The sequence below is a fragment of the Ambystoma mexicanum genome, chromosome 5q, assembly GCF_040938575.1.
Source record: "Ambystoma mexicanum isolate Mex_15411 chromosome 5q, UKY_AmexF1_1, whole genome shotgun sequence".
NCBI lineage: Eukaryota > Metazoa > Chordata > Amphibia > Caudata > Ambystomatidae > Ambystoma > Ambystoma mexicanum.
Window position 1 is genome coordinate 221,147,389 of NC_090933.1, and position 13,676 is coordinate 221,161,064.

Here is a 13,676-nt window from a genome sequence, read left to right on the forward strand (position 1 = left end):
TTAGAGAATAGCGCCAATCAAAAGATAGATAGATTAGTGAAACAAAGGAGGATTGACAGCGATTGATGGTCCGTGCTCATATTTGTTGTTTGCAAATGTTAGAAAATGGCGATTTGAGTTAAAATAAAATGTTAATTTAACGATCCAGTAAGTATTGGCAGTCAATTGAGACGTGTCATTATGGAGGAATCTTGTGCACCTTTGTAAGACACTGCCAAAACATGCGCCCAAGCTCAAACAGTACAGCGCAGAATGGCTAAAGGGCACAGTGGATAAAATGTTCATGCCATGACCGCAAGGGGGATCATTGTCAAAAGCAATATTGCAACACATGACCACAAATGGGCACACTGCATACACAAGAAAGACATTTGAGGCTGCCAATTTTAAAACTTTGGAAGATGTATCAAGAGGAAAAAGAGGATCCGCCACCTGAGGATTGGAGGCTTAATCAGCATAAGGGAGAGGGCGTCGAGCCCTCAGCTCCTCTTACCTTGCCCGAAAGCAAAAGTGCAAATCTAGAGGAGATAGGAATGTATCCTTTAAAGGAATTGATGGCAGCGGCGGGGTACAGTAATGCGACATATGAAGCCACAGCTTACAGTAGTGACATAAGTCCAGAAGAGAGTAAAAGAAAGGACGATGCTTGTAAGTTTATACGAGATAAGGAAGAAAGAGGTGACAGGTCGAACTTATCAACAGTTATAGATTGAGAAATCAAGCTCTGAAAGGCAGAAAAGACAGGACTGATGAGGTAACACTCGTACAGAACGAATGGATGGGAGGACAGATACTACTCAAGTTAGACGGGAAAAGAATCGAGGAAGTTAGGCAGAGAGAGTATAAAGACGAACAAGAAATAAAGGACAGAGAATGAGAAAAGAGATTCAGAGAGGATGAACAAGGGAGGAAGAGCAGGGAGTGACGGCAACAGATATACAGGGAGTCACAAGATAAAGATGAAAAATACGGGCAGAGGAACAAAGGAAGTATTACAAAATACAAAGGACGATAGAAGAAAGGGACAGGAAGGAAAAAAAGAGAGAGGAGGAAGAAGCACAGTGATTAAGGGACAAAAGGTTACAAAGAACAAGAGAAGAGGAGGAACCAAAAGAAGGAGTAAGGAGGGAAGAACGAAGGCAGGGGGAAGAAAAAGCTAGAAGGGATGCATGAAAGCAAAGGGAAGTACAAGAAGGAATAGAGCGAAAGAGGAGGTAGCGAGGTTTGGATGTCAGTCTCATCCTCAAGAAACAAATGAGGCCAAGCCCAGAAATACAGTGGGATAGAGTGGAAGAGATTTTCCCTATAGAGGAAGCAATGTCAGCAGCATCTAAAGTAGTGTCAGAAGAAGAAAGATATTATGCAGAAGACATTGGAAAAAGGATCGATAAGGCCTATCAACAATTAAGACGAGATAGCGAGTATGGAGTGGTAATAAATCCCTGATACCGCAAACACGAATTTAAGAAGAAAATATTCTCACTAGTGAGCACCAAGCATTGTCCTTGAGTAGACTAGATTTAGACTTAGAGGAGGATGATAGTCATACTAGTTGGGGTCTTTAAATGTCAGATGAGGACAGAGAGTCAGGTCGCGATACAGAAAGAAAGGGTGCTTGCACCCCATGGGAAGCCAACAGATGGATAAAGAAGTAAAATGATCAGATTTGGAGCATCCTAAAGAAAGAATGCCAGATACCATAGCATATCCTAAGCATCCCCGAGAACTATCATATAGTGATAAGGGAGAGTCTCCACCATATGTAAGTAAGTTAAGGTTGCTACCAGCAAGAAGGCGAATAGGGAAAATTACCCCCACCATAGACAGACTAACAGTGGGATCAGACTATGAGATGGGGTTCACACAGTTCCCCTTGCCCCGAAAAGGGGGGGAGCAACACCACAATACATTCCATGGCCTCAGATGGCTAAGGATAATTTGAAATGTAAGCTCTCTAGTTTGACTTCAGGGGCTGGGAAATGGATATATGAGTTAGAGAAAATGACAGGAGGAAATATGCTGGCCATAGGAGACATAAAGGGTCTCTTGGCATCCATTCTTGGGGAGAAACTGATGATATATGGAGGAGAGCGGGGTATTCAAGTGTGAGTGCACAAAACACAGCGCATGACGGAGCACCATTTAATAATTGTTGGGCAGATGTTTAGAGGGCTCTCAGGGTACAGTATCAGAAATGGGTGCTACTATGACACGAAAAATGAAAGAAGACGAGGACCCCATTGCTTACATTAAGGATATTCAGGAGACATGGCAGCTTGAAACTCGCGAGCTGTGAGAAAAGACAGTGGCACTATTTTTTCATATTTTATGTCAAGGGTTACCAGAACCAGTACAAAGACAGATGAAAAAACATCTGGGGATGGAAGCGAAGCCATGGGCTGAGGTACAGTTGACAATAGTACATCACTGCTGATTACTACAAGAGAAGAATCAAAAGAAGGATGAAAATAGAAAAATTGAGGAAGCCAAATTACTTCAGAAAGCATTGTAAAAATTTGCCATGCAAGGGGTGGCTTTGACAAGTGGAGAAGGATTTGGAATGAAGGAAGCAATAGGTACAGCGCAAGCGAAATATTCACGCCCGATGGATCAAGACGGGTATGGGTGTGTGCCACGAGCCACGAGGCAGAGATATGGGTTTCAGAGGAAGAGGAGGTGGATTTCAGAATAATCAAGGTGGATTTTAAAACACTCAGAATGAGAACCAGGGTGCTCAAGGAGGATATAACCAAGGAGGGTTTGCCAGAGGGCCACCCCCAGTGTGTTGGACTTGCAGAATGACAGGACATAATGCGCACGTGTGTAGGAGCTCAGGGAATGTACAAAATCATCAGTTTTAAAGAGTGGGGACAGCTTATCCCCCGCCATATAGCACACAAACACTAGAGGGCTTTGCCCAGGATCATACATGCTATCAGGCACAGGTGCCGCAAATACAGCAAACACAATAGCAGGGACAAGTGCAAATGCACCCATCACAAGGGCAATTGCAAAAAGCACCTAAGCAGACACAACAATATGCGAATACAGGACAAGTACTGATGCCTGCAATAGGTGGTGTCAGTGTGGTAGGAGGAAATGCTGTCAAAGCGACAGGGATGAGCTTGTACGCCAAACAGGACAGCTCACAGGGTGACTTGATGTGTTCAGTACTATCTGTGACACCAGACCCCCAAGAGGAACTAAGGGTTGATTTGATGATAGGGGCAAATCCTTTTCTTTTCATGTAGACACTGGGGCAACTCTTTCATGTATACCGGAGTGAAAATACCCAATGTCAGGTATTGCCATGAATGCTTAAGGATTCTCTGGAGCAATGAATTTAGTTCATTTTACTGATAAATTACCGGTCTCCATAGGGGAATGTGACATGTCAGTTCCTTTGTTATATTCACGGCAGACACCAGTTAACATTTTGGGAAGAGAGTAAGGCCCTTATTCAAAGAGTGTTTTCCAATGGTGTTTTGACATTATAAATCACTTCTGTGAATTGGGCCCTTAATGACAAAACTTAATTTGACAATTTCATTTACTGATCAAGTAGTAGTGTGCTCCACTCCAGGAATACACTATTTAAATATGTGAGATTACACAGGGCAAGTAGCTCCTCGAGGCATCCCGGTAGATCCAGAAATCTTTTTCAATGAGGTAAGCATTTTGCTAACATGGCTACCCAGTCTGGTATGGACGATTGTGAGATAACCTGATGAATTTTTGTTTAGACCACGAATACCTATGGGTGAGGAAAATTGACAGACTATCTCTATAGAGTCAGAAGCAACTATGGTTTGAGGCGAGATAGCCATGCTTGAAGGGATAGATGATGAAGGTAGATCATGGAGAACAGTGATAGCTCTTGAGGAAGGGTACAAATTGACTGACATAACAGATGAAGATATGTTCAGAAGCAAACGTATCAATGACAAAGTGGTGTTCTTCATGAGAACTACATACCAGATAAGGATCAAGAAGAGAGATATCCCACAGCGAATGGTGATAGTGCAGCAACGACCAGTATTTTCTCAGGAAGATCTTGAAAAGGTGCCAAGTGTCCTTTGGACCACAGGCCTCTATGATGTAGGTTTATTGAAGAGAATAGGAGAGGTTAAAATAAAACTCAAACCAGGAGCAATTTTACCCAGAGCAAAGCAGTACCCCATGTCCCGAGAAGCCGATGAAGGTATATTCCCAATTATTTCGGTACTGATGAATCAGGGGATCCTGGTACCATCAGAATCATACTGCAACTCAAGGGAGTGGTAATTGATCCCTGATACCTCGAATTGAAGAAGAAAATATTCTCACTAGTGAACACCAAGCATTGTCCTTGAGTAGACTAGATTTAGACTGAGAGGAGGATGATAGTCATACTAGTTGGGGTCTGGAAATGTCAGACAAGGACAGAGAGTCAGGTCGCAATACAGAAAGAAAGGGTGCTTGCGCCCCCTGGGAAGCCAACTGATGGATAAAGAAGTAAGATGATCAGATCTGGAGCATCCTAAAGAAAGAACGCCAGATATCATAGCATATCCTGAGTGTCCTGAGAACTATCATATTGTGCGAAGGGAGAGTCTCCACCATATGTAAGTAGGTTAAGGTTGCTACCAGCAAGAAGGCGAATAGGGACAATTATCCCACCATAGAAACACTAACAGTGGGATCAGACTATCGGATGGGGTTCACACAGTTCCCCTTGTTCGAAAAGGGGGGAGCAAGACCACAATACATTCCATGGCCACAGATGGCTAAGGATAATTTTAAATGTAAGCTCCCTAGTTTGACTTCAGGGGCTGGGAAATGGATATATGAGTTAGAGAAAATGACAGGAGGAAATATGCTGGCCATGGGAGACATAAAGGGTCTCTTGGCAGCCATTCTTGGGGAGAGGGCTGATGATATATGGAGGAGAGCGGGGTATTCAAGTGTGACTACACAAAACTCAGCACGTGATGGAGCACCATTTAATAATTGTAGGGCAGATGTTTGGAGGGCTCTCAGGGTACAGTATCATAAATGGGTGCTACTATGACATGAAAAATGAAAGAAGATAAGGACCCCATTGCTTACATTCAGGATATTGAGGATAAATGGCAGCTTGAAACTCGCAAGCTGTGGGAAAAAGACAGTGGTATTATTTTATCATATTTTATGACAATGGTTACCAGAACCAGTAGAAAGACAGATGAAAAAAGATGTGGGGATGGAAGTAAAGCCATGGGCTGATATACAGTTGACAATAGCACATCAATGCTGATTACTGCAAGAGAAGAATAAAAAGAAGGATGAAAATAGCAAAATTGAGGAAGCCAAATTACTTCAGAAAGCATTGTTAAAAAGTACCATGCAAGGGGCGGATTTCACAAGTGGAGAAGGATTTGGAATGAAGGAAGCAATAGGTACAGTGCAGGCAAAATATTCATGCCCAATGGATCAAGGCAGGTATGGCTGTTTGCCACGAGGCAGAGGTATGGGTTTCAGGGGGAGAGGAGGTGGATTTCAGAATAATCAAGGTGGATTTCAAAACATTCAGAATGAGAACCAGGGTGCTCAAGGAGGATATAACCAAGGAGGGTTTGACAGAGGGCAACCCCAGTGTGTTGGACTTGCGGAATGATGGACATAATGCGCGTGTGTGTAGGAGCTGAGGTAATGTACAAAATCATCAGTTTTAAGGAGTAGGGACAGCTTATCCCCCGCCATATAGCACACAAACACTAGAGGGCTTTGCCCAGGATCATACATCCTATCAGGCACAGGTGCCACAAATACAGCAAACACAATAGTAGGGACAAGTGCAAATGCACCTATCACAAGTGCAATCGCAACAAGCACCTAAGCAGACACAACAACATGCAAATACAGGACAAGTACTGATGCCTACTATAGGAGGTGTCGACGGGGATGAGCTTGTACGCCCAACAGGACAGCTCAAAGGGTTACTTGATGTGTTCAGTACTATCTGTGACACCAGACCCCCAAGAGGAACTAAGGGTCGATGTGACAATAGGGGGCAAATCCTTTTCTTTTCATGTAGACGCTCGGGCAACTCGTTCATGTATACCGGAGTGAAAATACCCAATGTCAGGTATTGCCATGAATGCTTAAGAATTTTCTGGAGCAATTAATTTAGTTCCTTTTACTGATAAATTACCGGTCTCCATAGGGGAATGTGACATGTCAGTTCCTTTGTTGTTTTCACGGCAGAAACCAATTAACATTTTGGGGAAGAGATTAAGGCCCTTATTCACAAAGTGTTTTGCAATGGTGTTTTGTCATTATAAATCGCTTCTGTGAATTAGGCCCTTAATGACAATACTTAACATGACGATTTAATTTACTGATCAAGGATTAGTGTGCTTCACTCCAGGAATACCCTATTTAAATATGAGAGAGTACCTACTGGTGTTCACAGGGCAAGTAGCTCTGTGAGGCATCCCGTTAGATCCAGAAATCTTTTTATATGAGGTAAGCATTTTGCGAACATGGCTACCCAGTCTGGTATGGACGATTGTGAGAATAGCTGATGAATTTTTGTTTAGACTACGAATACCTATGGGTGAGGAAAACAGACAGACTATATCTCTATAGAGTCGGAAGCAACTATGGTTTGAGGTGAGATAGCCATGCTTGAAGGGGTAGATGATGAAGGTAGATCATGGAGAACAGTGATAGCTCTTGAGGAAGGGTACACATTGACTGACATAACAGATGAAGATATGTTCAGAATCAAACGTATCAATGACAAAGTGGTGTTCTTCATGAGAACTGCATACCGGATAAGGATCATGAAGAGAGATATCCCGCAGCGAATGGCGATATTGTGGCAATGACCAGTATTTTTTCAGGAAGATCTAGAAAAGGTGCCAAGTGTCCTTTGGACTACAGGTCTCTATGATGTAGTGTAGGTTTATTGAAGGGAATAGGGGAGGTTAAAATAAAACTCAAACCAGGAGCAATTTTACCCAGAGCAAAGCAGTACCCCATGTCCCGAGAAGCCGATGAAGGTATATTCCAAATTATTTCGGTATTGATGAATCAGGGGATCCTGGTACCATTAGAATCATCCTGCAATATTGCAGTGTATCCAATAAAAAAATCTAAAGGGGGGGGGTCGTGGAGATTAATCTAGGATTTGCGACCTCTTAACCAGATTGTAGAGGTAGATTTTCCTTTAGGACCTAATCCTGCAAAATATTTGCAGCATCCCAGTTGAGCCTCAGTATTTCACAATGATCGGTTGTACAAGGACTGACAAGTCCTTACTTCCTCAATTTGAAGAAGCATCTTTTTCATGCAGTAATCCGTACCCTCGACTCTAAGTACTTGATACACAATCCTCTACCTATGATAACCTCCTGAGAAGGATCTCATCTCATCCCTAGCAGAACTGACATCGTCCTGCTCCGATTGTCTGCATTGGTCAATGGAGAGGATAGTAGACAATTTTAGGAGTATTTTTTCAATGTTTTGATGGAGGGAAGATGTATTGCTAGAAGACAAGGTAAAGGTTGCAGTGTCACCGTGCAGGAGAGATGACATGGTATCAATTTCTCAATGGATTTGGAAAGAGCAGCAAGATATAAACTGGAGTGAAACCAACCAATATTTCCTCTAAAGGAAATGTATATGGTTGAAAACTACTGTTTGTGGATCACAGATGAAAATGTTAGCAAAGACCTCTGTTCATGCTAGATGCAACAGATTGAAGCATGAGTCAAGAGTGAAGAACTTCAAGCCTCAACTGTGCAATGAATTCAAAAGGCATTAGGATATCACAAACAAGTCATTGACATCATGTAGATATATGATAATTGTCAGAGATGCAAACACAATGGTGTTATGTTAGTGATGAGAACATATATGTTGGCTGCACATGTAATGATATATTAATATAGTAGTGCCCAGGATGAAGTTGCAGCTTGAAGGTGATGTATCAGAACCAAAGAGCTGATCCTGGATAGCAAATATGACATGATAGAAGGTGCCAGCATTGTAGCACATCTCATTGTACAAAGGGTGCAATTCAGTTACATTTGCCTTTATACATCTGTAATGAGGTTATGTTAACTGCTGCAGCACTAATGAAATTATATTTCTCAGTGCAGAAAAAAGACAGGGATAGAGTATCAATGGTTCATTTTTGAAGCTGCACCAATGGATTATATTTGAGGTGGAAAATACAAGAGAACTCGAACTAGTAGACAGAGGTAAGGATGACGGAATGCACAGGTGATTTTTGACTTGGTTTCAATTCCCAAGATTTTATTATTTTATTCAAACAAAAAATGCTATGTCTAAAACATATTAAACATTTCATACAACATTATGGCCCATTCACTTTACATTCGTTCACATGCATACTGTTCTCATCAATCTCTCATTCCACAATTCATTCTTTTGAAAAAATGGTCTGTATATAAAAAACAGTTAAACATCTGTTATATCTCCATGTGATTACAATTCATTATAAAGCATCCCCACGAATTTGGGGTATTACAACAGTCTGTGTTCTCTTATTCCCACATATTCACGTCGACACGTGTTTCAGTTGCTCTCTGCGAGCATCACCATTAATACTCTCTCTGTACTGCAACCTTCTTCAGGACAAAACAACCCATTTTTCAGGCACATATATTGGCATGGGCCACACCATCTATAAAAATATATAAAACACTACATAAGTATTGGGCACTCCCGTCAATCCTTTTCAAATTATTTAATTGCATATTAATATGGTATGCTTTAAAAAATGTGTAAAGCATCATCCGACTCACCTCCTACCCGATGGAATCAGGAGGGACAGGATGTAGTATTAGATTTCAGCACATCTCAATTGGAATCACGAGGATGATTGTCCTCTGATCTAAGGGGTTAAGGCATATACGTATTACCATCTATTATACCCAAATTGTTCAATCACAAAAGCCAACATTATTTATATGTTTTTAGTAAATCACAATCAGTCTCCATAAATGGAAGTACAAGGCTCTGTCACTTACTCAAAAGTGGAAACAGCCACGATCTGCGATGTTAATTCGTTTTGGGCGCTTTATTGGATGGAAAAGGTGGCTTCTAATTTCGAGGCTTCCCTTCTTTCCACACCTTGTGTATGGTTCATCTAGTGGTTAGATTTTCTCAGGTACGTGAGTCTGTAAAAATATATACAGAGAACTTAGTTATTTACTCCGTATGACGGATGTTATTGAGTATAGACGTATCTAACTTCATGTTTAAACATTTTCCCTTTTCTTGTAGCAGTAGTGCTCCCAATTGTCAAGATGGGGGCGCGCAAGCCTCTAGTAGTTGATTCAAAGGCACACCAGACCCTTATTGTTTTGTGGACCGCATCAATCTCTAATATTTAGGTAAGAAACAGTCAGTGTTGTTTCTTGGGCGGCATCATTCTTCAATTATCAACATTAGTGTCCGTATTGACTAGTTAGAGGATCAGTGAGAGGATTCTCGCCGTCTAGGAGCTGAAACACCATAGCGAGATGGTCTATAAATAAAACAAATAAAAAAACGAAAAATAACGAGTTGTTGTAGAGCCTGCCAAGTGAGGCGGTTCTCCCCCATGCACGCGAGTAGAATAGAATAGAACCATGTAAAGTGGAATAAACGTTTATAAAACACAGGTGTAAAATATCATACAATAGCATAAGATGACATAATGCAACCTAACATGACATAACCTTACAAAGATTACTATGAGATGCATCAAAAGATGAAACTGTTGAAATGAGGAAGGAGTCAGCGCAACTCCAAAATCCCACCTTTTTAGGGTTGAATTATTTTCCTAAAGCTGTGGTTGGAATCCACAGATTGGGGCTAGCAAAAGTGCCTGTCTATTGTGGTCTTTCTTCAGAACTACTGCAGCATTACAAACACACTTCACCTATACATTGTAAGCTAAAGGGATTCCCAAATGTATCAGAACCACTGGACCTCACTTGTATTTGGGTTCTTTGAAGTGCCAAAGGGTCACATTCCAAGTACAACATGGACATTGCTATGGAGGCTCCAGCCTTGGCCGATTTCTGCGATCACTCCTTTGCGACTGGAACTTCCCACTCCCCCCTTAAGCACTCTCTTGTGCATGCCCTTCTAAAGAAGCCCTCGATATATCCTCTGCTTTTGATACGGTCAACCATGCCATCCTGCTCAATCGTCTATGCGACAACCTTGGTATTACTGATCAGGCCCTGGCCTGATTGACCTCATTTCACACCAACCAACCATCTCAACCACTGTCACCTCTTGTAGACTGCATCGCTACTTTCTGCTCCAATTTTCAGTGTTATGCGGACCTCTGATTCTTCTCTCATATGAGATTGTCTGGCCACGATTCAGGAATTGTGTGCCGCCAATGATCTCTGCCTTAATGCCAGTATGACTGAGATCCTCCTCATTGGGACACCCGCTCCCTGCTTCCCTCTCTCTCTCTCTGGCCGCCCACTCTGGGCACTCTTGCTGCTCCTTCCTGTGAGGCTAAGAACCTTGGTGTCATCTTCGACTCCACCTGCTCCTTCTCTCCTCACTTCTCTGATGAATCTAAGATATCATCTCGACACTGCGCTAAGCCGGATGCTGCCTTTCCAGCTCCTCTCGAAAGGTAGGCCTGCAGGACATTATTGCAGCTTTCTTCCATCTGTTGCTGCATTTCCCGAATTTTAGGAGAAGTATTTGTGCACTTTGGAGATCTTTTCCGATTTGGGCGCGACACGGCCCGTTTCATTTCCTGGCCCTTACTGATGCTCCCACAGCTCGCGGCTGTATTTCCGTAGCATCTGCACCCTCGGAATTCGCGATTTCTATGTTCCATAGTGGTTTTACTCTAATTTTTGATGTGTTTGCCATGTAAACTGCTCAATTTCAAGATGGCTTCCCCCTTCTCACCAACTGGTGGCTCCTCATTGTGACTAAAGCATGGCCCCTAGTGATTGGCCACTGTCTTCCATTTTGGCAAATCAGGACCACCGGGAGGTGGGAGCCGGCACCAGCAATGAATGCCCACAACTAAGGCCCCCGTCTGCTCCCTGTCTGCTACCGGAACGCTACATAAATCCACTGCCACCACCTGACCCTCCCTGGGGCTGCCATCTCACTCAGTCATGAAACTGGACTACGGAAACTCTCTTACTTCCCTCTCTATTTGCTAGTTCCCTCCTTCTGTTACCCTTTCTCCTCTCTTCAAGCTCCTTCACTCAACCTTCTGCCAGCTCCATCTGGCCTCCTTGCTTTGCTCTCTAATTCCTCTCATTACAGCACTCACCTCTACCTTGTACCACATTTATTTTACCTATGTTGCCTTAGCATCTGCCTTTGAAAGTCAAATTTGGATTTGTTTTCGTAAGTCAAATTTGGGTGTGTTTTTGAAAGTCAAATTTGGGTGTGTTTTCATAAGTCAAATTTGGGTGTGTTTTTGAAAGTCAAATTTGTGTGTGTTTTCATAGGTCAAATTCGTGGTGTGTTTTCATGAGTCAAATTTGGGTGTTTTTATTAGTCAAATTTGGGTGTGTTTTTGAAAGTCAAACTTGGGTGCGTTTTCATAAGTCAAGTTTGGGTGTGTTTTTCGAAAATTTAATTTGGGTGTGTTTTCATAAGTCAAATGTGGGTGTGTTTTTGAAAGTCAAATTTGGGTGTGTTTTCATAGGTCAAAATCGTGGTGTGTTTTTGAAAGTCAAATTTGGGTGTGTTTTCATAAGTCAAATTTGGGTGTGTTTTTGAAAGTCAAACTTGGGTGTGTTTTCATAAGTCAAATTTGGGTGTGTTTTTCACTTACATTTTGGCCCTTAATTGTTACTTGCTAGCCCAGTGGCTGTTACTTTACCACTGTACATGCATATTTCTCTTACTGCCACCTTCTCTACCTACCCATGGCATTATCTGTTTCTCCTATCTAATCCAACTGCTTCTCTTTAAACTATCCTTCACCTCTTACTAAGTCTAGGAAGAAGAAATTTAAAAAGGACATTTTGGCCTCCAACCTAAGTCTCCCCATTGCTGATATCTATTCCAGCGCCTATGCCAGACAAACCCTCACCGACATCCTCTTTTTTGATCCTTCGACAGATCTCTGAAACCCCCATATGATCTCTGTGCTCTATCCTGTCTCCTCCTCTCCCATTAACAATGGCACCCACTGGGAAGTCCTCATGGCTTCGTTTGACTCCACCAGAGTCATCATTAATGTCTACCAAAATGGCACTGTCATGGTGCAAGGCCCTCAGGCCAATCTCCTCCTCTTTGATAGGTGGTTCCCTCACCTCATCAACTTCTTCTCATCTCCAGCTGTCCCTTACTCTACTCCCTTGGCCACCTTGCCCTTTTTTCCTTCCTCTTCTTCCCCATCTCAAGCTCCCTCCACACCTTTGCAGGGTGTACCTCTCATTTGTACCCCTCTCCAGAAGGTCTTTAAGGCTAGCAACCTTCTTCACCTCGCCACTCTCAACTCTCACTTTGCTGTCAAACACTCCTCTGATATCTGCGACCTCCTTGAAAAACTTGACCTTGATGTCCTCGGTCTCACCGAGACATGGTTCACAGCCAGCTCTGTCACGAGCATTGACACTCTCCTACCTGACGGCTATAAGATCCTCTTCACTCCCAGTTCCACCCGGCCCACAGGGGGGGTAGCCCTGATCTTCCCTGAGTGGATTCCTGCTTCTATCATCTCCATCAGACTTACTCCTCTTTCGAATGCATTGTCTACCGGCTCTCTCTCTCTCCTAGCCACTCTCTTACTGTTGCTACTCTCTACCGGCCCCCTGGTCAAATCACCTCTTTTCTCTCTGAATGGGTAGACCTATCCTCCTCCCTCCTTGCCTCAACCACTCAACTCCTCGTCATTGGTGACCTCAACATCCATCTTGATTCTCCCTGTTCCTCAGCTGTGCTCTTTCATGACCTCTGTGATTCCCTCTCCCTCTCTATCCTCCATGCCAGCCCGACTCACTCTGCTGGTCACACACTTCATGTCTTGATCTCCTCTGGCCTCCCCCTCTCTATTCCCCTTACCACTCTTCTCTCCTGGAGTGATCCCTGCCTCCTCTCCTCCCATCTCTCCATCTCGTCCCCTCAAACAAAGCTTACTCCCAGATTGCCACCTAACTTCTCAGACACCCGGACCAAGAAGCACGTGTCGGTTGAGGCTTTCGCTGCCACCTTCTCCCCCCCTCCTACACCCCTGGCTGACTCTCACTCTGACACAGCCCTGTCCCTGCTCTACTCCTCTATTTCTGCTAACCTTGATGCTCTTGCCCCTATCCATTTGAAGCCCAAAGCCAAGTGCAATTCTTGGTATGACTCTGACCTAGCTACACTCAAAAATAAGTGTAGGGTGGCTGAGAGGAAATGGAGGGCTTCATGCTCATCCTCTGACAAAGTGGCCTGCCACCTGCACCAAAGTCAATACCGACTCTCTGTCCACATCAAGCCCGTTTCTCTGCGGCATCAAACAAAAAGGCCAAACATTTTAAAATCTGTAATGAGCTGGCCAACCCTGCTGCAGTCTCCACCCCTCCTCTCGCCTCCCAGACTCTTTGCAATGCCCTTGCCTCTCACTTAATCTCTAAATGACATCTTGTCCACCCTTTCCTCCGCTCCCCCTCCCCTCCCATCTCCCTCTCTGCTTAGTGACCCTCCTTCAGCTACCC